We start from the raw sequence: 23210 nt of genomic DNA, 5'->3' as shown, positions 1-23210 counted from the left end.
TTTTATCTTTCTAGAGTGAATCCATTTTTCTTCATTTTAGCTAATGTTGATATTTACCAAATCCAGTCCTGTTACATAAGAAAGGTTCCATCACAGACCTGGAGAATATGTGTTAAGTGAAATAAACCAGTCAGAGAAAGACAAGTACCATATGACTTCACTCTTATGTGGAATGTAATGAACAAAATAAACTAACAAACAAAATAGAAACAGACTCATAGATACAGAGAACAGACTGACAGCTGTCAGAGGTGAGGGGGGCTGGGGTGCTGGGTGAAAAAGTGAAGAGATTAAACAAAGAAAAAAAAACCTCACAGACACAGACAACAGTATGGTGATTATTAGAGGGAAAGGTGTGTGTGTGGGAGGTAGGAGAGGGTAAAGGGGGTGTAAATGGTGAAGGAAGGAGACTTGACTTTGGGTAGCAAGTACACAATACAATATACAGATGATGTATTATAGAATTGTATACCCAAAACCTATATAATTTTATTAATCAGTGTTACCCCAATAAATTCAATAACAATATAAAAGATTCCATCACCAAGAAAATTGTGGGGGTGGGGAAGAGGTAGGATGGATTCCCCTCCAGGAATTTGGAGATTTATTTACTTTTGAAGTATCGAAAGGTTATTGTCAAAGTCAAAAGTGGCAGAAAACAAATGTGCACTGAATTTAGAGCAAATTTACCTCAAAGATAGATGTTGTTAAAATCTGCAGCAGGCCCTGAATTTTGTCCTGTGGATGTGATTCAGTCACACCTTAACCATGCGTTATTTTTATAAATTAAGACTTTACTTTGGGAAGTTATATGCCAAGAGGGAGGTGTATAAGTAGAGCTAAGCAGATTTTTGGTAACTGGCAAGTTTAGTTGCTTATAGAGAAAAATGGATTTATCACTTTCATAGACTTTTGGACATTGGAGGGGTACCTTGAAGGAAATAAAACTGCTCTAACCTTTTGCATGTTGTAGAAAGCCCCCCAAATGATGGACCACATCTCTCCTTGCTTTTTTCTGCAATTCTGATGCTTATTGAACAACCCTCTTCCCAATTCACCTAGCATGTTGCCTAACATTATGATAGGAACTCACTATATTGAGTGAATTTATCACTTTGTTTTTTCTGTTCCCCAATCCTCACTTCTAAAACCCTAACTCTAATTCTGCTCATGTGAAATGTCATTTCTTCTCGGCTTTTCTTGATTTTTACCCCCATCTCTTAAACCAGATTTAAATCTCCATGTATTTATGTCAGGAATTTATACTGCCCTTTATTTAGGATACAGTGGAGTGCTTGCCTTATTCTTCTTACTGGACTGTAGGCTTGGTTTGTTAAGACATTATTTCTTTTTTTTTGTTTTTTATTTATTTTTATTGTAGAGAGTATTACAGATGACCCCCATTTCCCCACTTTTGCTCTCCCCTACCTGGCTCCTACTCCCCTCCCCCCCCCAGGCCTACAGCACTATTGTCTCTATCTATGGGTTATGCATATCCTATATAATAAAAGAGAAACATGTAAATTGACCATCCCTTCACTACACTCACCAGCCAATCAGGAGTGAATATGCAAATTAACCCAACAAAGATGGAGGGTTAATTTGCATACACAGGCACTGGGCAGAGAGCAAAAGCAGGAGAGTCGGCAGCTTGGGGGAATGTGGCTCCCTCAGTCACTCCCCCAAGCTGCCGGGGGAGAGCAGAGCAGGAGAACCGGAGGCTTGGGGGGACATGGCAGAGTGGGAGGCTGTGGGATGGAGACAGAGCAGGAAGGGAAAACCTAGAGTGCGGGGAGCACCTGGAATGCTGGGAATCATAGTTCTGGTGGCAGACGGATCTCCTGGACACTAGAGCAGTGGTTCTCAACCTGTGGGTCACGACCCCTTTGGGGGTCGAACAACCCTTTCACAGGGGTCGCCTAAGACCATCAGAAAACACATATATAATTACATATTGTTTTTGTGATTAATCACTATGCTTTAATTATGTTCAATTTGTAACAATGAAAATACATCCTGCATATCAGATATTTACATTACGATTTATAACAGTAGCAAAATTACAGTTATGAAGTAGCAACAAAAATAATTTTATGGTTGGGGGTCACCACAACATGAGGAACTGTATTAAAGGGTCGCGGCATTAGGAAGGTTGGGAACCACTGCACTAGAGCAAAGGGAGCCTGGAGCAAGTTACTATTGTGGTGGGGGTGTGGAGGGAAAGCAAAGGTGAGAGTGTCTAGGAAAAATTAAAGGGAAGATATCCTAAAACTTCCAGGAAATCTCCACCAATGAAGCAAAGAAAAAAAAAAGCCTCTATTATTCTGTGAGCAACAAACCAATCTGGATTGGGGGTTTCAGACAATTCACTCATATGATCGCAAAGACAGACAGAAACTCCTGGATTGTAGAGGGCTCCCCTGAGGGCTCCCAGATTGGAGCAGGTGCACCGGGCCCCTTGTATGCATATAAGTGCTTTGGTTAATCTCTGCCTCCCTTCCCTCTGAGATCTTCAGTCTCTTCCATGTTTCTGTGTCTATGAACCTATTTTATTCATCAGTTTATTTTGTTCATTAAATTCCACATGTAAGTGAGATCATGTGATATTTATCTTTCTCTGACTGGCTTATTTCACTTAGCATAATACTCTCCAGGTCCATACATGCTGTTGCAAAGGGTAAGATATTATTTCTTGATGTTTAGAGATATTTAAAATATTTTGCATGTAGATGTTGCTTAAGACACTCACTGAATTGAAATCCCTAAGATTTCAGTATTTTGTCTTGCTTTTTCATTTGTGCATTTCTTTTCTACTTGACTAGCTGACATGTTCCTCACTTTTCTTTCCTCTGCTGGTCTGTCTTTCCCCCCTGGTGTATGGCATTGATGGCTTTGGAATAGACCATCTATTAAGTCAGGGGGTTACAATTCCTTTATCACCCTTTACAGAATGTGGTTTATGAATACAGGAGAGGAAAAGGAGAGAAATTTGGAGGAAATTAAATTATAGAAACAGCCTCAGGCTTATTGAGTTATAACCTCAATTCTCTAATTTTTGTAACTGTAAGCAAGTGCTTTCCATTTTTAAATATCATACCATTTTAATTTATATGTTGCTAAGTTGTTAGAAGACCCAGTTAACTTGATCAAGATGCTTAGTATGAGTCTTTCCATTATTTTTAATGGAACCTATGTTGTGGAGTAATGCATGAAGGTTGAAAAACGACTGTCATTCCCAAGCACAAAGTATAGTACTAAATACAGTTGAGTGAGGTTTGTATGCAATTTTATGTGTTGGTCACGGTGATTTGCTATCAGTAGTTGGGTAAGTAAAGTGTTAATTACACTTGCCCAGGAGAGGTGGTGTCTATGTGAGCTGCTTTTCAGAAAAGTAGTCAATTTACCTCAATAAATTGGTTAGTACAATTTTCCTGATGACCACCCTTCTACATTTTTCACTTCTATTTTTGCTCCTATTTTACAACTATATCATTTTAAATGAAATTCATTTCATCTGCAGTAGTGTGTTGCTTGTGGCATCAGCTGATATCTATAAGGTTTTTGCATTTGAATTGTATCGACATACACTGAAAGGTCTTGTTTTTCTTTAATGGTGTAAGGAAACGTCACAGCAACAATGGATTGTGTATGATCAGTTATATGTAGTCACATTTTGGGGGGGGGAGGATACTTTAAGTAAGCAAGGGTGGGCACTGAGGAAATACACACTGAGTGGAGGAAGGAAAGAGATTTGTTGTAAATCCAGAGATGGTGCCTCAGCAAGCAGAGAATTGGAGACACTGTTCATTATAAGGGATACACAAGTGGGAGTCCAGTAATCAAGAAACATGAGAGGTGTTATTTAAGAAGAGAAAACCTTTTCCTCTATCAGATCCCTTTTTGAGGAAGAACAAATGCAGTCTTTGAAAACATTGAGTGTTTAGAAAAGGGTGTATAAATGTGGGAGTGCAAATGTGATTAAAAAATATATGGCTCTATATCCAGCATTTCTACACGATGTGAAATAATTGTCTAAAATTACAAGGGCTACTCTAGTGATTGAACTCCAGCTGCTCACGGAGCCTTCAGGTTTAAAAATACACAGGCCTCAGCAATTCAAAGATTATTAAATTACACCTTCTTGTGGGAACCGACATTAATGCGTTGGAGCAGTGAGTAGCACAGGTCCTGGGGCTGCGGGGGCCCTGGGTGTCTAATTACAGCTTTGTTACTGCAGAGTTCTGGTGGGTTGTCACTCCTTCCCCAGAAGAGAGATTTTGCAAACTTCACTCTGTAGGATGTTGAAAAAGTGGTCCCTTGCATTATTTGACTGTTATTTTGAGTTTTGTGTTGCTTTCTGTATAACTAGAAATTAAATAAAATTACTTATGAACCAAAAAGGGTGCATTGGTACATAACTCCATTATTTCTATTCAACTCTTGCAACAGCCTGTGATGTGACTGGCTGTGTCTCCATTTCACACGTGGATATATTGGACTCAGAAGTGACTTATCAAAGGTCATGTAAGTAAGTAGAACTGCTGAGACTGGTTGTACTGGCTCTGACTTTTTTTTTTTTTTGGCTCCGATTTTTTTAAATTGTATCTTAGCTGTTCTGACGTTTCAGGTGTTTCATAGTAAAAATTGAATCTGAAGTGATTTTTATTTGCCATTCCAAGCTCAAGGAATGAAGACTGGATGTTCATTAAACAAGAGGTTTTATTCTTCGGTTTAACAAATTTATTGAGCATCTGCTGGGTGTCAAGTGCAGATTTAGGCACTGGGAATAAGTGGTTAAAAAAGACATAGAAGCCCTGGCCAGGCGGCTCAGTTGGTTGCAGCATTGTCCCATACACCAAAAGGTTGTGGGTTTGATTCCCAGTCGGGGTGCGTACAGGAGGCAACCTGTTGATGTTTCTCTCTCACATCTATGTTTGTCTCTCTCTCTCTTACCCCTTCCTCTCCCTCTAAAATCAATAAAACATATCCTCAGGTTAGGATTAAAAAAAGAGAGAGAGAGAGACATAGAAGGCCCCTTAAATGGAGTTCATAGTTTAGTCACAGGGAGGTGGAGAAAAAAATAAATCAACAAGATAGCATACATGCCTTCAAGGACAAGTAACAAGCTGGGGCATTAAGGAGTGGTTTGGGGATAATGGAGGGCACCTTTCAATAGGGTGGTCAAGAGACTGAGGAGGTGACCTTTGGCCTGAGACCCAATAATGATAGGAGAGGGCTGGAGGAGGAGCATGCAAGGCAGAGGAAATGGCAAATTCACCCCCCTCTCTCGAGGTAGTGCGCCGGTGGAACACAGAAGTGTAGCGAGGCAGAGCCTAGTGAGCAAGATGTGCTGAATGAGGCCAAGAAGCAGGCAGGGAAAGAGCAAGTCATGTCAGGCCTGTACAACATGGAAGGAGGCATGACTAGCCTAGATGCAGTATGACTCCATTGAAGGCTAATGCCTTAGATTGAGATGGGGAAGCTGGAGAGAAATGCATTATGTCTCTTGGCAAGGCCACTCACTCTGGCTGAATGTCTACACATCGGTGTACTTATGCCCACTTTGTCTTGTTGGATTCAGACATGACCATGGCTGCTGATGCCATCAAAGCTTACAAGTTCTCTGAGCCAGAATGCAAGTGTATCTTCCACAATGAAAATTCCATCTTGTAGATGTATGGTGTGGGCTGAGCAGATGATCTGAGAAGCCATGATATCTATCAGAAGGTTGCTTGGTGAACTTGGACTCAGGATAGAAGAGTGCGTTGTCCTATAATTTAAATATTTAATGGAATCAGGCGCTATGGCTATGTCTTTGTGATAGACTCCTGCAAAGCCTGTCTGGACACTAGGGCATCCTCCATCTGTTCATGTAGATAATCCATGCTATTGGCCTCTTTATAAGTCTTTCATTTTAAACTAATCGCTTTTAGATCCACAGCTTTTTCTTTTTTCCCCCTTAATGCTAATTTCTTTAGGCAAATTATAGTTGAGGCCCACTGTTCTGGGAGCTATTCATTCTCTTTAAAATAATGTCAGACAACTTTGCTTTGGTCCTTTATGTTAATTAATTATAATGCATTTTCAAGTTCTAGAATGTCTCTCAAACCTCCTAGTCACTGCTCTAAGGCTCCGTTTCTGTAGTCCATGTTGGCAAATACATCGAATTGTTTTTATTCTCTCTGCCTTTGCTTATCCTGATCCCTGTTTCCTCCTTTCTTGATTCAACTTGGGCAACACATCTATATTACTCTGCTTGGACACCTGTAACAAAGTACCGCAAACTAGGAAACTAAACATCAGAAATTGGTTGCCTCACAGGTCTGGAGGCTAGAAGTCCAAGGTCAGGGTGCCAGCAGGGTTGATTCCTACTGAGGGCTCTGAGAGAGACTCTGTTTTAAGCCTTTCTCCTGGTTACTGGTGGCCTCAGGCTCCCCTCAGCTTGGAGATAGTCATCTTCTTCCTGTGTCTACACATTGTTTTTCCTCTAAGTGTCTGAGTCTGAATTTTCCATTTTCATATGGACACAAGTTATATCGGATTGGGGCCCTTTTTTGATTTCCTGTGCAAAAACTCGGTCCAAATAAGTTCATCTTCTGAGGTACTTAAGGTATTTATTAATTCAGTCATCTTTCCCCCTATATTGTGCGAATGTTGCATCACAAGTTACATTGCAAACATCCGAAACCTTGTTTGTTACTTGGGGATGATTCTCTCTCCTGCAGGACAGAGTGATTTTGCTGTGGCCTATTGGTCACAACCCTGGACCTCTTCTGTTCTGTTTATCTTCTGACTTATCTGTACTCTCACTAGCCCATAGTCTTCTTGAGAACAGAGACTGACCTCAGCATTATAGCCTCTCCCTGAGCACTTCAAAAATGTGCAAGGAGTGAATGCATCGGGAGTAGCAAGGGAACGTATTAGCGGTACATTGTTGTGGCCTCCAGGCTAGGCGTAATTTGATCCAACAAACTTATCTGTTAGAATAGCTAATCATATAATTGAAAAGAATAGAGATTTAGTGTTTTTTTTTTAAATTAGGACTAGTTAAAACTCTATAATGAAGGCATAGATTACATCAAGTCTCTTTTCTTGGTGTAAAAAACAAAAATTAAAGTTTTTTTTCTTGCAAAGTGATCACTACTATAAGTCTAGTTAACATTCGTCACCATAGATAGTTAGAAACAAATCTTTCTTATGATGAGAACTTTTAAGATCTCTCTTAATAACTTTCAAATATACAATACAGTATTATTAACTACTAGAGGCCCGGTGAACGACATTCGTGCACTGGGAGGTGGGAGGGGGTCCCTCTCACAGTCCGGAATCCCTGTTTAATCAATTTGCATATTAGGGTTTTATTATATAGGGCTAGAGGCCTGGTGCACGAAATTCGTGTACTTGACGGGGGAGGGGGGGTGGGCGGTCCCTCAGCCTGGCCTGTGCCCTCTCACAATCTGGGAGCCCTGGGGGGACATCCTTAGCATTGCCATGGAGGAGGGAGAGGCTCCCACCACTGCCACTGTGCTTGCCAGCCGTGAGCCCAGCTCCTGCATTGAGTGTGTGCCCCCTGGTGGTCAGTGCGCATCATAGTGACCGGTCATTCCACCATTTGGTCATTTGTATATTAGCCTTTTATTATATAGGATACGCTGTAGATGAGGCCCCTTAGAACCATAAGAAATGCAAAAATTTACTGTTAACTTATTCTAGAATTGCCCCCGTTTAAAATCAAATTGCCCCCCCCCCCCGTGGGGCGTGTGCTGCATCTTGGGAACCAGTGGGCTTGACACTTTTCCTCTCTGAGCTTCATTTCTGAATACATACACATATACCATGGGAATTGTAATCTCTTCTCTGCCTACCTCACAGGGTTGTCATGAGGAGGTTCTGAGCTAATAAACCTAGAAATGTTTCATCAAGTAAGTGATGTCTAAATGGGAAGGGATTGTTATTTTTAAGCTCACAGGTACCCTTGCAGGTAGCAGGTGCTGATTAGGGGAGGAGGGCATGATTGTTTCCTGGGACTGTAGCTATGGAAGCTTTGCAGAGGGTTCCACAGGCCTCGGAGGGGTGGGCTTTGTTCAGCAGCCCTGTAGCGTTATTTGTCCCTGGAGGCGCTGCCGGGGGGGGGGGGGGGAGGGAGTTAGGGGGACACTAGGGGGGCGGCGAGGCCAAAGGGGAAGTAACTGTCAAACCTTTCTGCTTGGCACCATTCTTTAAATTGTATGTGGCTGTTTCACAGCTGTACCTGCTCAGGGCGGGGCTCCAATCTCCTGGAGTGGGGTGGGGGCCGGGCCAGGGCGGGGCCAGGTGAGCTAAGAGGGTGGGTTTAGCCATGCCCCCAGCGAGGTTCAGCGTGCTTCCTCTGCGGAGATGGTGCTGCTGCTGTTGGGGAAGCGGGGTCTGACCCTGGAGGTCTGCTCAGGCCTGCCTCCACCCAGGTCTGGAGTTGTAGGGAGGAGAGGCGTGCCCACCCCCAGCGAAAGGGGCCTGGCAGTGGTGGGCCGCGGGCTATTGTTGGGTGCGCCCCTGGCAGGGGTGGCGGGGGAAGAGATCCGGAGTCGGAAGTGCGGGCTGCAGCTACCCCTGAGGCTGGGTCTTCTCCCTGTCCGGTCAGCCTCTCCATCCCCCTGGGGGTGCAGGGGCTGGGGTAGGGTGTCCATGCAGGGGGATTGGAAGAGCTCCCTGTGGCCGCTTCCTCTTCCTTCTTTGCAGTCTGGGCTCCTGTCAGGCACTGTCCTCAGACCCCGGGAACTTGGCTCCAGCCGCCTGCCCCCTGCTGCTTGCGCAACAATATGCAAATTGGTCATTATGGGGACACCATCATGGACAAATTAGCATATTACCTCTTTATATGTATAGATAGTTACCTTGCTGTGTATTATATCCTTATGACTTATTTATTTTGTAATTGGACATTTGTACCTTTTTAACACCTTCGCCCATTTCACTTACCCGCCACCTCTTGGAACCATCGATCTGTTTTCTGTTTCTAAGAGTTGGATTTTTAAAAAATTCTACATATAAGTTAGATGATACAGTATTTGTCTTTCTCTGTCTGACTTATTTCACCTAGTGTAATGACCTCAAGGTCCATCCATGTTGTTGCGAATGGCAAGATTTCATTATTTTTTATGGCTGAATAACATTCCATTTTGTGTTTGTGTGTATCAATATCACATTTTCTTTACCCACTCATCCATCATTGGACACTTAGGTTGTTTTCGTGTCTTGGTTATTGTAAATAATATTGCGATGAATGTGGGGGTGAAGCTATTTTTACTGATTGTGTTTTCTTCAGATAGATACCCAGAAGTGGAGCTGCTGAATCGAATGTTACTTCTATTTTTAATTTTTTGAGGAACCTCTACTGTGGCTGCACCAGTTTACATTCTCATCAACACTGCACGAGGGTTCCCTTTTCTCCACATCCTCACCAACACTTGTTATTTCTTATCTCTTTGGTAATAGACATTCTAACAAGTGTAAGGTGATATGTCATTTTGATTTTGATTTGTCATTATGCATTTTCCAGATGATTAGTGATTTGGCCACCGTTTCATGTAGGACTTGTCATTCTGTATGTCTTCTTTGGGAAAGTGTCTTTTCAGATTCTCTGCCCATTTTAAAATCAGATTATTTGTGGGGTGTTTCTTGATGTTGTTGTTTTGCTATTGGGTTGTTCTTTATATATTTTGGATATTAACCCCTTATCAGATACATGATTTGTAAATATTTTCTTCCATTCAGTAGGTTACCTGTTCATTTTGTTGATGGTTTCCTTTGCTGTGCAGACGCTTTTTAGTTTGATGTAGTCCACTTGTTTAGTTTTTGCTGCCTTTACTTTTGGTGTCAATCTGGAAAATCCTCTGTAAGACTGATATCAAGGAGCTTGCCACTTATGTTTTCTTCTAGGAGTTTTATGGTTTCAGATCTTACCTTCAAGTCTTTAACTATTTTTAGTTTTTGTTTTTGGTGTAAGGTAGTGGTTCCGTTTCCTTTTTTTGCATGTGACTGTCCAGTTTTCCCAACATCAATTATAGGAGGGACTGTCCTTTTCCCATTGTATATTCTTGGCTCTTTTGTCCTATATTAACTTACCATATATGCATGTGTTTATTTCTGGGTTATCCATTCTGTTCCACTGATTTATATGTCTCTTTTTATGCCAATACCATACTGTATTGATTACTGTGTCTCTGTAATGTAGTTTTAAATTAGAGAGTGTAATGCCTCTTGCTTTGTTCTTTTTACTTAACACTTGGAGTGCGGGTGAATTTCCCGCCAAAATATAAGATGGCTCTGTCTTTTGGTTTTGTTCCATCCACCAAAAGGGTGGATTACAAACAAATATTTGGTAATACGCAGTTACAATCGGCCCGAGTTTACACGTTTCCCGCACTCCACCGCAAATCTATATGAACCGAGTTAAAGACGGCTCCCACGGAGTACGCGCAATTCACGCGAGCCGACTTAACTCGTTTCCCGCACTTTAAGATTGCTTTGGCTATTCAGAGTTTTTGTGGTTCTGTACAAATTTTAGGACTGTTTTTTCTATTTCTGTGAAATGTGCCATTGGAATTTTTATAAGAATTGCATTGAATCTGTAGATTGCTTTGGATAGTATGGACATTTTAACGATATTAATTCTTCCAGTCCATGAGCATGGAAAATTTTCAATTTATTTGTGTCTTCAATTTTTTTTATTAACGTTTTATAGTTTTCAGAGTACAGGTCTTTCACTTTCTTGGTTAAATTTATTCCTAGGCATTTTATTCTTTTTGATGTAATTGTAAATGGGATTGTTTTCTTAATTCCCCTTTCTGATAGTTTGTTATTAGTGTATAGAAGTGCCACATCTTTTTGTATATTGATTTTGTATCCTGCAACTTTACTGAATTTGCTTATTAGTTCTAACAGTTTTTTTGGTGGTGTCTTTAGAATTTTCTATATATGTCATTTGTAAATAGTGACAGTTTTACTTCTTTATTACAAATTGAATGTCTTCTATTTTCTTTTTTAATCAGTCATTTAATTTAGTAAATTGTCTTCATAAATTCTTTCTTCAAGTCTTTAGAAATATACTTTCATTTGAAATAATACCTCAAAATATAGCTATTTTACTCTATTTTTATTAGATATTTAAAGAGCTGCTAAATATTTTGTACTAAGCTAGATTATACATATATGTTGAAATTTGCTATAATTTTTAGAAAGACTATTGTTATGAACAAGGGAGCATCCCTGAAATGAGTCACACACATTTGTGTTTTTCAACAATGCCAGGCTCATTAGGGGAGACCTCCCAGTAAGCCAATAAAGTCGAACACAGGTTACACACAGAGAGGAGGAGCTTATATGATAGAAGCAAGCAGAGTGATCATCCAGCTCCAAGTCCCAGTCACTGGTAGTGTCTTCAGGTGGAGAGGCGGGCGTTTGTCATAAGTGAGGCATCTACTTGGCTACATATGTCTAGTAGAGTGGAAGTCCAGCAGAGCTCCAAGCATGACTTATGGTACAGCCAAGCTCTAGCATTGGGTGGTTGGAGCTCTGAGTTCTTTTTTTTAAAAAATATATATCTTTTAATTTCTTTATTGGTTAAGGTATTACAAATGTGTCCTCATGCCCCTATTAACCCCCCCCCCCACTCATGTTCTCATCCCCCTGTTGTCCATGTCCATTGGTTTGGCTTATATGCATGCATACAAGTCCTTTGGTTGATCTCTTCCCCTTACCCTCACCCTCCCCTACTTTCCCTCTGGGGATTGACAGTCTGATCGCTGTTTCTCTGTCTTTGGATCTGTCCCTGTTCATCAGTCTATGTAGTTCTCTATATTCCACAAATGAGTGAGATCATGGGGTATTTATCTTTCTCTGACTGACTAATTTCACTTAGCATAATGTTCTCCAGTTCCATCCATGCTGTTGCAAATGGCAAGAGTTCCTTCTTTTTTTACCGCAGTGTAGTATTCCATTGTGTAGATGTACCACAGTTTTTTAATCCACTCATCTGCTGATGGGCACTTAGGCTGTTTCCAAATCTTAGCTATGGTGAATTGTGCTGCTATGAACATAGGGGTGCATATATCCTTTCTGATTGGTGTTTCTGGTTTCTTGGGATATATTCTTAGAAGTGGGATCACTGGGTCAAATGGGAGTTCCATTTTTAGTTTTTTGAGGAAACTCCATACTGTTTTCCACAGTGGCTGCATGAGTCTGCATTCCCACGAGCATTGCATAAGGGTTCCTTTTTTCTCCACACTTGTTGTTGATTTGTTGATGATAGAGCTCTGAGTTCTTATAGCCCATGAAGGGTGGAGGTCCTATTCATATCAGTGTCCAGATAGAGTCCTTATCCCAGGGTCCAGACTTGTGATTTTGGTTGGTCTGGTCCCATCCTAAGGCCATTCCCATTACACCCATTACCTCAGTTTTGACACAGCACTTGACATAGTTGTCATGACTGACAGTGACTCCATATTGAATTCTCAAAGGTATCTGAAAAGTTCACTCTACTCTTGCTCTATACAACTAGGTTCTAGTGTGAAAGAGGTAGTATACATTAGATAGCAGGTCCCATAGGAGTGTTATCTTGCATTCTTTCTCTTTCTTTTCTCTCAGTGGTAACCCACCCCTCTCCCACCCTCCAACTCTTCCTCTGCTCTGTCTTTCTGTTTAGGCCAATGTGACTTCTTTTTTTCAGTACAAAACTCCTGATCTCAAAAGAAGAAATACTGGTTTAACATATGATGTAAATTGGTATGCTCTCTGTGTTAACTTTAAACTAATATTTTTATTATTTTGGTATTTGAGAGAGAATTTAAGATGTGGGCAGAAAAGGATAATATAATATTGCAGTTCTTATGGCAGCCACAATTTAATTTTATGGCAAAATCAATGACTTTAGAAATGATGACGTATTTATAGCACTGAAAGCTTTGTGTTGGCAATTTCTTTCAAAGAAAATGATGCTTGTTATTCTAGCATAGACGTGCACACCACCCTCATGCTGTTAAAGACCCCTTTTTTCTTTTCTGGGCAGGGGACTGGGTGAAAATATCAGGCCTAGGGTTTTTTGGTGCTTGCTTCTGCTGTTTTATTTCTAAGTGAATTGAGACCATATGGTCACATAAACCCAAAGCTAGATGGTTCAGAGATTTAATTGTGTGGCCTTGAAATATTTTTAGTTTTGCTTGCAATTAGTGGGAAATAATGTGTTCATAGAACAATTTATAAGTCACACAGACCCATTGGAGAAAAGGCTCACTCCAGGTACTGTCATGTGTCCAAGAGAAGTGGTAGATTGCCACAGAGATGACTAATCAATCGAGACTAAGTCCTTTCCCTTTTTCATATGACAACATTTATTTGATGTGACAGTTATTTCGCAGTGTCTGTTTTCCTTGCCAATATGCCCTATCCCTAATCCTCATTTTACATGCACCAGTGTCATCCCCTCACTGATGAAGCTTGGTTTCAGGCTAACAATTTTAAGTGATGGAGCTGTGGCTTTCTAAATGCAACTAGCTGCTGCTTGTGTACTCTTCTGAATAGAAAGATCTTCCAAGTATTTCTTTGAGTGAATGGCTCTACAGGAAATATTGAGACAGCCTTATGTTGATGCATGCAAAATATGTTTCTTAATAATATGATGATAATCAGATAAAGGGAGTGTTGACTGATAACTTGAGTAATTTGATTGGCTAATGAACAGGATGTTTATTCTCTATTAGTACTCTGAACATACCAAAGGCAACTGCCTCATCTTTTGAAAAAAAATTCTAGGAGTCCTATTTCTCAACTTAATTTAATTTACAAGAGCAGTGGGACTGACTTGGAGTATTTTCTGAGGATTAAGTCTGGTTCAGAGGCCTTTGGCTGTGCAGGAGGCCACAGGCTTCACCTGTGCCAGGTACCTCCATTGTCACAGCTTAATGATAGTATTTGTATCTTGAGTTGCTGACGGTTGGTTTTCTGAGACTTTGAGAGTGCTTAATGTGATTTGCTTTTCAGTTTCTGACCCAGCAAGTGAATAATTTCCCCAGGTAATTGTTAAACAAGAGAAAACCATACCCCTGTTCTTTGCTTGGGGAAAAATAGTTTTCAGAATATACATGTTCAATAAGACATGCTACTGTGTTGGAAATGTTCACTTGTGCTGTCTAATAGGGCAACCTCCTATTGAATGTGCAACTGCAAAACTGAGTTCTTTATTTCATTTAATTTTAATTTAAATGAACCTAGCAACATATGGCTGGTAGCTACCATATTGGACATTATGATGTAGATTTAGAATATCTTTTAAAGACTGAAAACAGTTTTATCTATGGTTTAGAATAAGTTTAATGTGCTTAGGTTTCCTCCAGGATAAATTTATATTTTTTGGTTCTAAGGTGAGTTGAAAAGAGACTTATGTTTTTGAAGTGATTCAAACTTTATATTTATGCAACAGCATTTTGCCAAGTACTGGTTCTTGATTATACTGACTAAAGAAAGTGTGTGCTGCTTATATGTGAAAAGAGTAGTCTGGTGGACTCCTGCTTTGTTCACAAACTTGAGAGGACAAATGCTATACTTGTACTAGGCTGGTGCTAATTTACCTTTAATAATGGAACATTATTACAGTATTTTTACAGGGTATTTTGAAAATGCTGCTACCAATCCATATTGTCAGGGAGGAAAAATTTCTTCTCTTCTAGATTCTTTGGCTGGTCTAATAATAAAATTAATATAAAACAGCTTAACAAGATTAAAAACAAACTTAATTACTTATATATGGAGGCTTCATAAAAATATGAGGATCCAAGATAACCAAACAATTGAGGCTTATATGCTATTCTGAGCTAATAAGAAAGGGTTGGGGATCTGGAACTTCAAAGGGGAGGAAGACAGTACACAGGGAGCTGGGAAGAGCAAATGTATGGTAGCAAAAGTTTGTCATGCTCCCAGAGACAAGGGACACAGAGAGGACTTTGGTCTCTAGCCCGCCCAAGCTCCCCTCACCACACCTAGCCTTTATTCTTTGTAGTTATCTCTTGATGATAACTATGTCTCTCTACCTCCTGATCAGGGAGGGTTCCTTTCAGATGGGAGATTTATCTCCTGTGTTCAGGAGGACAAAGGAGAGTCACAGTGTCCTTTTCAGACTGGCTATTTCTGGAGAACTTTAATTCAAAATAATCAGTGTGCCAATGTGGCATATTTGGGGTTGCAAATTTTGTTCCCCCTCAGTATCATACCTCCATTTCTTTTAGTTTTACATATTATTCACAACTCACCCAATTTTTTCCTTAAAACTCCTGTCTGTCAGTTCACCTGTTTTTTATCTGGTTTGCTGCTGAGGGACATGAGTGAGATTGTAGCACCAGAGTAGCGCACTGGGGAGAGATAGATGAAAGGTGGGGTCCTGAGTTGCTGTGTGGGGGTGGCTGGTGGCAGTATCTTTAATTTAGCAGAGAATTCAGGGGAGGAATGGCTAAGAATGTGTCTTTGTGATGAGAAGCCTTAATAATTCTCCAACTTAGCTGGGAAGCGGCTCTTCTCCGTGAGAGAGGTGGAGCTCTGCTCATCCCTCCAAGGTTCTCATCACGTCTTCCAGGAAGCTCCAGAAGGCACTCTCAGAGCCACATGACTACTTTACTAGTGATAGTATATTTATGCTTTTATGCCCGAGTGATAAACTGTGATTCAGCCTTTTAAGTAAAAGCACTGAGTCATGGGAATTAATATCTAGAAATGTTTGACTGATTCCCAAAGTGTTGAAAAAGAAGATCCTGCTGGTCTGTTGGTTCAAGCCTCAACCTATTCCCATTAGCAAAGAAAAGTGAAGATCTCTCTTGTGATTGGTGGTATCCTTTATAATAACCTTTGAGATCGCTGTAGGACTGGCCAAGTATGCTCCATTTTACAAACAGGGTCAAGATTTTTGTTCTCCAAGTATTTACACCAAGTAAGTAATCACCTCTCTTTCAGATAAGCATGTAAAGAACTTTCTTTCCTCTGGGAGTATTCATTAATATTCCACATTCCCTGTGTGTGAGTCTGTTTTTAAGGAGATTCCTCTTACAGTATGATTTCTAAGAGTACAGCTAGATAATATACCCCTTCAGCATTGGAGGGGCTTATTTGAATTCTAGCCTTGCCCTCCTTTCTAAAAAGAGGTAAAGAGAGTGTACCTGAGAAGATCACCTCTGTCTTTTAAAAAATCTTATCTGTGAGCATCAAAATTAATTTCATACTAAACCCTCTCAGTAACAGCATTACAGTGATGACTATGACAGTAATGATGACTAGTAGCCACTTTATGTAAGTTTGTGGGAAAGTTCTGCATCCCACTGATGCAGGAATTTGGGTGTGAGATAAGTTGGATGTAATATAACAATTAAATCAAGATCATAGTGAAATAAAGAGTACCTTGAAAATATTTTTTGCTGATGGAGAAAGCAGCTTAATATTAAAAGTGGTAGAGAAGAAAAATGAACTTTAATGCTGCATCTAAAAATCTACTGAAAACTTCACCAGAAAATGTAAGAATTTAAAGTAGATTAGCTCCGTCAAGCTTGACATAGACATGAGCTGTCTCTCCTTCTAGTTACAGTTGTTCTTGGAGACAGCATTTCAAAATGAGTTGTCAGAAATGCCATCAGATTCTCTCAGGGGACTGTTGCTACAGTTGGAACTGTGCTCCTGATGGAGTAGGCATCAAATAAATTGGACCCATGAATATTAATAATTTCTTAAAAGTAAATGCATTGTGACTTTAAATCACTGGCCCATAGAAATGGCGACATTATACTCAGACTGCAGTAAGTGCCATTAGGGTGTGGGTGGCTGTCAGTCCCATAAAGTGATCATTTAGAAATAAAATTCTAATAAGTCATAAACTCAGCCTAAAACTAAGCTATACAAAAATATAAATTTTAATGAGTAATAGTTTGTCTTAAGGTATTTAAATTATGACTGAAATGATCTTGTAAGACTCTCCTAGGAAGTTTGAACTATTATGAGATTTTCCTTTAAATGCTCCTGTACCAAATAGTGGCATTGAAAATAAGTCCATGTATCTTTGGTTTTCAATGAAGAAAACATTTGAAAGAAGACATGTACCAATATTTTTTCCATTTGCCTTCTCTAACTCTACTGAAGTTATTTCAAATTGAAATTTTCTCTCTTTTGGCCTCCCCAGGAAAATTCAGACTATGAAGACAAACCTCCTCCACACTTACCATAGTGCATAGCGGTTGGTTTGGAAGACATAAAAACAGTGAGCAGATAATTAGCAAGCACTTTTTTTTTTAGAGAAGCTGCAAAATATCTCCTGAAATTTCTCTGAGGAAAAAAACAAATTTTCATTACTGTGCATGTGATTTTTCCCTGTCTCTAGCATGTGTCAACTCACACTATGTCCCAGGAGCTTGGCTCTGTGTTTGAGATACAAGACCAAAATCCACCATGCTCACAGAGTTCTATCTGAGGGAGGAGGACCCACATAACATTTTAAAAATGAAACTCATCAACAGATGTATAGAACACTCTGGAAATAAAGGGAAACATGGAACAGGAGTGTGCTAAAATTGGGCAATGTTGACCCTGACAAAATGAATTGGAGAGAAAGCACATGGGAAAAATGAGGAATGAGAAATCATTCCTAAAAGGAAATTGCTGTAGTTTGGGAAACGTTCTCCACATTTGTACTGCAGGCTGTAAATAGGTGTTTCATGTGAAGGGGCAGTTGTGGCTAAGTGAGTTTGAGGGTGCGGCATCTCAAATTCCCCTTTTGGAGAGTCTTAAACCACATAACCAGTTTAAAGTCTCTGAGATGTCCCCTGCCAAGAAACCCACTTAAATTGGTTTAATCCAGGGTTTTTACAAACTCAGCTGAGCATGGAATCCTTGTAATATTCCATAGAATGATTTCTGTTCACTGGCTCAGGGAATACTGTCTGCTAGAGGCTAAGAGGGGCTGGAGCGCTTGGTGCAGGCCAGGCTGTAGGAAGCTTTATAGGCTATGCTCTGATTTTGAATTTTTCCTTTGTGTAGAAATTTTAATGTCTTAATGTCACCTATACAAAACAGAATTGCTGTAACTTTGCTTTGGAGAGGGATAACAGGAAGTGGCTGGCCTCTGATCCTCAAGCAACTCACAGCTTAATAGGAAGACAGAAATGTAAGCTATCTTTATATAGGGTGTCCCAAAATTCACGCAAGATTTACAATTCAATTCAGTTCAATTCAATTCAATTCAATTCAATTCAATTCAATTCAATTCAATTCATAAGGTAATTGTCTTCAAGAGCTTTTGCAGAATGCTTTAAACAAAGAGAATGTTCCTTGGGAATTCGGTGATGCTTCATCCAGATTTACATGCCTGGAGGTTGGATGAGGAAGGCGGAATGAGGGCAGGGGACACAGTGGTGCCAGGATCATGGAATGATGTAAGTGTAGGGCTAAAACCTACAGATTGTCAGGCAAGGTATAGAAACTGGATATGACAGGATGTGGGGAGTGGATTTGGAGGATAGAGAAAGAGTATCTTAGAATTGTGAAAGTTTTTCTCTTGAGCATGTTAATATCAAATACCCTTACTGAGGATAGGGCTTTTTAAAATTTAAACTCCCAGTGTGTCTCCAACTAGGCTCTTGCCTGGTACAGAGTAGACATCAAAAAATGAGTGGAGCCCTAGCCGGTTTGGCTCAGTGGATAGAGCATCGGCCCGTGGACTGAAGGGTACAGGGTTCAATTCTGATCAAGGGCATGTAACTCATTTGCAGGCTCAATCCCTGGCCCTGGTCGGGGTGCATGCAGGAGGCAACCATTTGATGTGTCTCTCTCACATCAATGTTTCTCTGTCTCTTCCCCTCCCTTATACTTTCTCTAAAAGTCAATGGAAAAATATCATTGGGTGAGGATTAAAAAAATAAAAAAGAAAGAAATGAGTGAATATATTGAATTGTCTCCTATATCTACACTAATAAAAGAGAAACATGCAAGTTGGTGTAACTCCGCTACGCCCACCAGCCAATCAGAGCGACTATGCAAATTAACCCAACAAAGATGGCGGTTAATTTGCATACACAGGCACAGAGCGAAGACTGAAGGCTCTGGCCGGAGTGAAGACTGAAGACTGAAGACTGAAGACTGAAGAGGCTTGGCTTCTCCGCTGCGGCCGGACCAAAGGCCTGGGTCCTGGGTGCCGGAGGAAAACTGGTGCCAGCAGCCAGGGGAAGGAAGGCCTATTGCATGAATCTTCGTGCAACGGGCTTCTAGTCTATATATAAAAGGCTAATATGCAAGTGTCCCTTCTGGAGTTCGACTGGGAGACTGGGAGTTCGATCGCTCGCTATGACATGCACTGCCCCCGGGGGGGGGGGGGGTGAGGAACGAAGGAAGATCCTGGCTGGCAGCTGGCAGCCAGGGAAGGAAGGCCCCTGGCCAGCAGTCAGAAGGCCCCAATCGGCCCTGATCTCTGGCCAGTCTAGGGACCCTACCCATGTAAGAATTTCATGCATCGGGCCTCTAGTATTTTAAAATGTGCATTCCTTTTGCTACATAGTATTGATTAATACTTTAAATTTCATGAATGATGTTTCAGTGTTTCAATATGTGTGTGCAAGATAAATTGCAAAAAGGAAATTAACCATTAGGACTAGAAAGATGTACCAAGACTGTCATTCAAAGGTTGTATTATTATTTATGTTAAAATTCCAAAAGACTTTTCATATAAGAATTAATAATAGAATTTAGAAAGGTTCCTAGATTATAAAATAATGTACTAAAATAAATCCCATTTAGAAATGCTAGCAGCGTATAAGCAAAGAATAAATTTTTAAAAAAGTTATTATTTATCATAGCATAGAAAATCACAAAGTGTCCAGACATAAATCTAAACTATATAGGAGACTTTTAAGAAGAAGTTATAAAATTTTACTTGAAAGACATTAAGGAAATACTAAATAGAGAGATCATGTCATTGATTATTTGACTTAATATCATTTCTTCAGAAAATGACATAGATTAAATGCTTTTACTTATGACCAGAATGCTAACTTAAATTAGGTGATTCTTAGTGAATTGTACTATTATTTAAATTTGGATTATTTTTTTCATTAAAAGTCCTAATGGATTCAGATCGCTGAAATTCATAATCTGTTATAAAATGTTTTATTCATTAATTGAGGATATAATGTGTCCAAGGAGATTGATAAAAAGCTTAGACATAGGAGCTACACTTGCTTTTTAACCCCATAAAGCCACATAAAATGCATTGAAGATTAATCCTTGGTATCAAGGTCAGGTAATATGTGGAATATAAAACAAAAATTAGCAAGTGAACTAACAGAACAAACAACAATAAACTCATAGATACAGAAAACAGAATGGTGGTTACCAGAGGGGAAGGGGAGAAGGGAAGGATGAAGAGGGTAAAGGGGGTCAAATATATGGGAATGGAAGGGAACTAGACTTTAGGTGGTGAGCACACCAAAGCGTATCCAGATATCAAATTATAATTGTACACTTGAAAATTATGGAATAGTATTAATTAATATTACTCCTATACATGTATTTATTTTCCTTTTTAAATTTAAGTATAGTTGGTATACAATATTATATTCGTTTCAGGAGTACAATATAGTGACTCAACATTTATTTATATACATTACAATGTGATCACCTCACTAAGTCTAGTAATCATTTGTCACCATACAAACATCACAATATTATTGCCCAATAAATTTAAGTTTTTTAAAAAGAGGAGGATATGTTAGTCTCTTCCAGCTGGAGACGCGTGGGTGCTGAGTACGACTCAGTCCTACAAGCAGCACATTTTAATGGCCACACAGAAATATCCTGGAGAATCTCTCCTCCCTCCCTAGAAACCAACTTTGTGCCTCAGTGTCCCTTTCTATAAAGCAGGTGTTACACTCTCAGATGCCTACAGGGGTGAGACAGGCAACATAAATAACTGAAGTAGGCCAGGTGGGACTGTCCCAAATGGCACAGCATTTTCTTCTAAAGGGGGCAGCCACTTTTGATTCTTCTGTTCTTTCATATTCAATTGATAGTATCACCTTCTAAAGAATTTCAATTTTATGGCTGGCTTGGAGTCTTGAAATCAGGGATGCTTTAGGAACTAATAGAGGCATCTGAATATGTTGGACCACTTGGCACCCAGCCCACTGGTATGGTTCTACATACTATCTTCTTAGTAAGTGAGAATTGGTTGAACTACTGAAATATGACTTCAGCAATCAGTTATTTGGCTTTTGTTAAGATTCTCTAAGTCATATTGCTCAAAAAAAGTATAAGGATTTGCAAGTTTACCACATAGGCAGATATGAAGAACCTATGTCTAAACATAACAATGCGTAGGCATTCTCCTTTCGTGGCTAATATGAGTGACTGCTGCGTCTTTACCTGTTAATACTTAGCCTTCCTTTGGTCTTCCCATCTTCTAGAAAAACATTACCAAGACAGCGAATCACAGATCTGCCCCTGCTTTCTGACAGTTCCCAATCCAGATCAAAATTATGCTTTTGTGAACCTCTCCCCAAATCACCTAACAGAACCCAAATTGATAACAAGCCCATCCTTCTACCTGTTTCAGAGCCATCAGAGTTCCCGATAGCCTGCTGGTTCCCTGATTGCAATGAGCCAGTAAACCCAACATGGTCCTACTACAGTCTGTCCTAGTCACCTGTGGGTGAAGGGTATTGATGCCTTTGCAAGATTTTGTGATATTGTTATATAGTTATTTACTTTCTGGTCCTTGAGAAAAATTAAAGGCAGAAGTACATATTACAGGAGGAAAGTTTATAAAGGAAAGTAAATGGTAAAAACTGAACAAATGATTCATATAAATAAAAACCATTTCCTAAATTGTTTCCCTCTCAGTGTTGTGTACCTGCCGTTGCTTCAGTGTCTGGGAAAGCCAGGGTCTCGGGCAGATTTCAGTCTGTAATTCTTTTTGCAGATAGGAGGAAGAGGTGACCATTTGAAACCAGTTAGAAAAAGTTCTTTCCAAAAGCTATAGATTGTGCTGTTTATGATCTTAGCAGGTTTCAACCTGCTGTCCATGTCTGGAACTTGAGACAAGTTGAGATCAACAAGCTTTTTGCGGTCAAGTTTCATTAATTAGAGTTTGCTGCCAAGTCATGGTTGGGAGGCTGCCTTCCACGTCTGGTGCCTTTCCACGATTGCCTGCCTGAGCTGGTGGACCAGCGGGCCCTGGCCGAAGCTGTCTGTGCCCCTGGATATACACTGCTTTGCTGCTAACGTGTGAAGACAAAGCTTGGAAGGGGTAGAAGTCAGGAGTCCAGTTTGGGAGGCTTTTCCCAGAAGTCAGAGAAAAGCATTCTTAGTCGTTTATCCAGACAGTTTAAAAAGAAATTAAGCTGACTTGTTTTTCAGGTCACTTTTTTTAGGAAACATACGAGGTACTTGGGCACTGCTGTCTCCCTTTGTGAGGCAAGCAGGAAGCTTTTCCTTGCCAGCGTTATTATGTCATTGAATTAATAATGTAAAGACTAGATCAGAAGTCAATTTGGCAGCTATGCCTTTAGGGAAATTTTTGGAAGAGTGACCTTCCATTTTTTAATAAGCATGTTATTACTTTAGAATTAAATTACTGAGAGCTAAGCTATCCTCTTGAATTTGCTATTAGCCATTTTTTCCCTTTTAGTTTTAATGAACTAGAACAAGTTGAAGCCAGTTGTTTCTAACAGCATGCAGTCAGGAAATACTGCTGGGCCCTTTATTTTAGACAAGTTTCACTCTTCTAAATGTTAGAACTTTGAAAGTCTCTGCAAAGTCTCCATTTCTCCTCCTTCTTCTCTTTCCTCCTCCTCCCCCTCCTCCTCCTCCTCCTCCTCCTCCTCCTCCTCCTCCTCCTCCTCCTCTTCCTCTTCCTCTTCCTCTTCCTCTTCCTCTTCTTCTTCTTCTTCTTCTTCTTCTTCTTCTTCTTCTTCTTCTTCTTCTTCTTCTCCTTCTCCTTCTCCTTCTCCTTCTCCTCCTTCTCCTTCTCCTTCTCCTTCTCCTTCTCCTTCTCCTTCTCCTTCTCCTCCTTCTCCTTCTCCTTCTCCTTCTCCTTCTCCTTCTCCTTCTCCTTCTCCTTCTCCTCCTTCTCCTTCTCCTTCTCCTTCTCCTTCTCCTTCTCCTTCTCCTTCTCAAATCTCCTTCTCCTTCTCCTTCTCCTTCTCCTTCTCCTTCTC

At 40.2% G+C, this 23210-nt stretch overlaps 1 protein-coding gene across 3 annotated transcripts in view; it reads left to right on the top strand.

Moving 5' to 3' along the window:
- Window positions 1–23210, top strand: part of ATP8A2 (ATPase phospholipid transporting 8A2) — a 547249-nt gene that overhangs the window by 162379 nt on the left and 361660 nt on the right. The window lies entirely within an intron of this gene.

The sequence above is a fragment of the Myotis lucifugus genome, unplaced genomic scaffold (assembly GCF_000147115.1).
Source record: "Myotis lucifugus unplaced genomic scaffold, Myoluc2.0 scaffold_98, whole genome shotgun sequence".
Taxonomy (NCBI): Eukaryota; Metazoa; Chordata; class Mammalia; order Chiroptera; family Vespertilionidae; genus Myotis; species Myotis lucifugus.
This window is presented reverse-complemented; position numbering and strand designations above follow the sequence as displayed.